Here is a 4795-nt window from a genome sequence, read left to right as displayed (position 1 = left end):
ATATATATATATTTTAACTAGGAGGACATTACTGTATAACCCTACTTCAGTTTCTTTTTCAGAAAGTTACTGAAGTATGTCCCTCTCATCCCTCTTTGCTTCTCTCTCCTGTCCTCTACTGCTTACAAGATAACCATGCAATATTGTGGTCATGCTGGAACACATTTAACAATTAAATTTTTGAAAGAATTCCAAACATGAATAAAAGTAGGATTTTTCAGTAATGTTGCCTTGAAAGTCTGGGGCAATTCCATACATAATGTTAAAGCGAAAATGACCAAAGTTATTAAAGACAGCTAGATGAAGTCACTGGAAAAATTGTGTAAAATATCTTCTTGGAAGGCAATTACTGTATTGGATAAGTACAGTAATTGTATCTTTGCTGCTTAGGTGGGCTCCAGAAGACCCGCTCTGACACAAGAACACTTCAGCTTTACTGATGTGAAAGGGAGATGACAGAGTTAAGAGTCCCAGATGTGTTGGTTAGGTACAGGGGGAATTTTGGAAGCAAGAAAGCCACCTTTACCTGACAGGTTGTTTCATTTTATCCCTCACTTATGATTTTTGGGATATGCCTTCCTACGGATAGGCTACTCTCTCAACTCTCTGAGATGGTCTCTCATCTCATATTTTGTATTATGGTCTCTCTGTCTCTGTTGCTGTCTCCCCATCTCTCTTGCTTTCTATCTCTCATTTTCTGGAATAGCATTGGATATGTTGGGATATTCTTGACAGAGCAGACATTTTAGGACTTCATGTTTAAATTTGGCATGGATTGAAGCTTTCCTCTAGGAGGTGAAGTCTGTGAGCATAGAGAGAAACAAACGCATTGTCTAAAAAATAAAATCCCTTGCTTTTGGCTAGTATGCCTAGATTTAGAGATACCTAGAGGAGGAGGAAAACATGATCTAGCCTAGCCTGGGCTCTTTACTTATCCTTTGTACTCTATAGCCACTAAAGTGACTATTGATCACACACATCATTCTTCAAGAGACCAATTCAATTTTTCTTCATCACACACACACACATATATATGTGTGTGTGTAATTTTTCATGCAGTTATGGAAGCCAAGAGGTCACAAGATCTTCAGTCAGCAAGCTGGGGGTCCAGAAGAGCTGATGGTAGGGTTCCAGTCTGATTTGAAAGCCTGAGAATCAGGAGGGTTGGTGGTGTGAGCTGTAGTCTGAGACTACAGGCCAGAGAAGATTGATAACTCAGCTCAAAGATTCTGTAATCTGTGCTTCTTATAAGCATAGGCTGGGCTCTTCCCAAATGTTCAACAACTCTAGTGAGGATATTATAAAGTCCCTGAGGCAAAAATGGAAACTGGTTAATATTTTTGGTCACTACTTGGTTAAAAGGAATAAATCTTAGAGATGATTGTTCTTGATCATAATAAAATCTAGCTGGAGAGCTACAAAACTGACTACAACATAGGATAACCTTTGTAAAAACTATAACAGAGGAAAACAGTGCGTTGAGAATATAAGATAAACAATAGTTGTTTTAATTTTAAAAATCATTTATCTTGGCCTTTGCTTGTTTTGGCCTTTACTTGTTCCTATTAGGGTATAATTTGCATACTGTAAAATTCACTATTTCAAAATTCACTATTCATTGTTTTTCAGTATAGTCACAAGATGTGTTCTGTTACTAGGAAACTTATTTCCTGAGCCTTTCCACTTGACATTTCAAATAACCAAAACTGAGCCTGTACTTGTAATCCTAGTTACTTTGGGGGCTAAGGAAGAAGAATCTCAAATTCTGGGCCAGCCTGGGAAATACAGTGAGACCTCTTCTATAAATGAACGAATGAATGAATGAATAATAATTAGCATCTTTACTTGTTAAATGGCTGTTACATGTGGTACATTTTTTTTCTCACTTTGTTGGAGCAATCCTGCAGTTAGATATTTATTGTCCCAGGCCCCATGCAATAGGAAAACAACTTTGGATTACCAGCCTTTGTAAAGCCTATTAGTAGGTAGTTTTCATTGTAAAGGTAGCTTTCTTTTCTTGGAGCCAAGGAGTGTCTATGACTCTTATTGTATTAGAGCAATAAAAAGACTGAAAATTATAATTATTTATAACTATCAGAAGTGTCTGTAGATTTAGCCTGGAAACTCCTTCAATTTCACACTTTGTATTCAACATTTGACACATCGAATTGATTGTCAGACCTGTCTACAAATCAGCTGCTATATGAATGTGACCCTAATTGAAACATGTCAACTTGAGTTGAGTAAGAATTGCCTTGAAGACTGCTAAGTTCTGAGTATGTTTATGGATGCTTAAAATGCAGTCCAGTAAATGGAAGAGGAGGAGCCACTCTGGATGTGGGTAGTTTCAACCAATAGGCTTGAGGTCTGTATAGAATAAAAAGGGAAAGAAGAAGGAAGTGTTCCCATTTGGAAGAGCTTCAGTCTCTGCCATTGCCTTTAGACAGCAGTTTCCAGTTTCTTCAGCTTTCAAACACAGGCTTGCACTAGCAATTCTACAATGAGCTTCTAGGCCTTTAAGCTTTAAAATTTTTTTTTACTAGATCACATTTCTAGTACATAATAACATTCATTGTGGGGAGTAGGTATGTGTACATGTTTCAACTTTGCTACTGTATACTCTGGCTCTCCAGCTTGCAGAGAGCCATTGTAGATTTTTCTGTTTCTGATTCCACAAATGACTCTTGTGCACTCCTGTGCCTCTGATCCTGTAAGCCTCCTTCATAAATCCTCTTGCATAATTATGCATAATTTTTCTATTGTTTCTGCTCCCTTTTAGAACCCTATGATGGAATAGAAGGACATAATAATTATGCAAGAAAACCTCAAAAAATCACAATAACTTCACAGTACTGTTTACATCTACTGACTTCACCCATCCACAATTATAGCAGTGTCAAGGAGAAAGTCCAGTCATAATATATAAAAATTCTGCTTTTGAATGAAGATTTACCTTTGATTATCTGTTACATAGGTTGAAATTGTTGGCTTTGGGACAAGGGAGACTGATATTATCGATCTACTGTCTCACTTCTTGTGCAATACTGAGTTTGTGATTGGATGGCCCTTTCTTCTGTTAATGCCTGAAAATAGGCACAACCAAGAAGTCCGTCTTACCAATTTTTTTATACTGTAGCAGTGTATTGTATCTAATACTCAATGCTGATACTCTGGAGCCAATATCAATTAGAGATACATTTTGAGTTATTTTTTTTCTGATGCTAAGAAATCTTTGAGTTGCTGAGTTGTCTTGTGTGTGTTCAGTGGTACAAGACTCTGATGAAGTCTTTGCGCCTCTGTGCAAAGGTTAGATGAACAAAACCTCATCAAGGAAGGCCTGGTATGAACCTTCTTTTAGTATTTAGCAAGTCTATGTTTGTTTATTTTGTCTTTTCCCCTATTGGACTGGATGTCCCATGAAGGAAAGGTTTTTTTCCTATTTACTTTAATTCCCCACTATGTCACATAACATCCTGCAAATGACAAATGTTCCATAAATGTTTATGTGATGAGTAAAAGCTGAATTCCCCAAAACATCTCGTGTCTGCCTGCTTCATGCTCATTCTCAGAGACATCTACTTTGACAAAATGTTCAGTCATCTAATTTTAATAACGGCAAGCCCCAACAGGCACTGGATAAGAGCCTAACTCTTAAAAACATATTAAAGTCCAGTCACTCTGCTGATGGTAGAATGAATGTAATTTTTCCTGGTGCAACAGAAGCAACTCAAGTAACAGTCAGTATTTTTTTCATGTACTTTGGCCTGTGGGCTACAAACAAATGAAAAGCAATTTTATCCCAGCTAAACAATTACTTTGGAGAATCCCAGAGCCTCTGGTATCTTGAATTGCTGAAAATATCTCAGCTCTGTTGTCTCCTTAAGACATACATCTGTAGATCATGCTCTGCCAAAGGGGATTAGTTTGTTATTTGCAATGCTGCATCATACAAAGGGCACAGAAGGCAATGTTGTTCTTCTCTTGCTGCAGACTCTGGGGATATTTGCAGGAAATTAGATACTTTCTTCTGAGAAAATTCATTGGCTCTAGTTATTTGTTACCCAGTTCAAAGCATTCCTTTGCTTTTGCCATGCGCTATTAATGGGTTTATTTTATTCTTGTGAGCTTTTTGCAAGTCTCTTCATTATCATTTTATTTATAATCAGGGGACAGCAGTAGAAAAACATGTTCAATACAGAAAGTTGAAGAATATCTGTTTCTTTATAATCATATACTGATTTAAACAAATGTTTTGTGAGATGTGGTGCTCAGCTTCTAGACTTGGAAGTTGCCCTTTTCCTGATGTATGTGACAAAGCAGCTGATATATCTCTAGATTTATAGAGCTCTTCTCCCAACTTTCTGGCTGTGTTGGCAATTGGTAATATGTGGCCATATTAGCATGGAGGGAAGCTTGTGCTTTTTCATTGCAGTATCCACATGTCATGTAACGGATGCTTGAAAATTAATTATGCTTGAAAAATTTGGGAACTTTTTTGAAAGGTATACTGTGTTTAAAGACTAGAAATGAAGTTTTCATGGCATTGAGAGAGCCATCCCGTTGTTGACTCCTGACTTTAGTGGAATTTTATTTTTTTATAGTTATTTCTAAAGATTCTTAGAACTTGAAAACAGCACAATCTTCTTTGCTTTATTGATTCTGAATTCCATGTACTGTTGAATTTATATTTTCCAACTAAGTGCAAAGATACCTTTAATTTTCTGCCACCTGTAAATTATTTGTCCTAAAATTCTTTTTTTTTTTTTTTTTTTTTTTTTTTAATTTTAAAAAAATT

The 4795-nt window shown here is 36.5% G+C and overlaps 1 long non-coding RNA gene across 1 annotated transcript in view; it reads left to right on the top strand.

Moving 5' to 3' along the window:
- Positions 1-4795, top strand: part of LOC117287062 — a 31756-nt gene that overhangs the window by 22585 nt on the left and 4376 nt on the right. The window lies entirely within an intron of this gene.

This window comes from Fukomys damarensis, unplaced genomic scaffold, assembly GCF_012274545.1.
Source record: "Fukomys damarensis isolate Sample0158 unplaced genomic scaffold, DMR_v1.0_HiC HiC_scaffold_3, whole genome shotgun sequence".
In the NCBI taxonomy this organism is placed as follows: Eukaryota; Metazoa; Chordata; class Mammalia; order Rodentia; family Bathyergidae; genus Fukomys; species Fukomys damarensis.
Note: the sequence above shows the minus strand (reverse complement) of the source record. Positions and strands in the feature narration are given on the sequence as shown.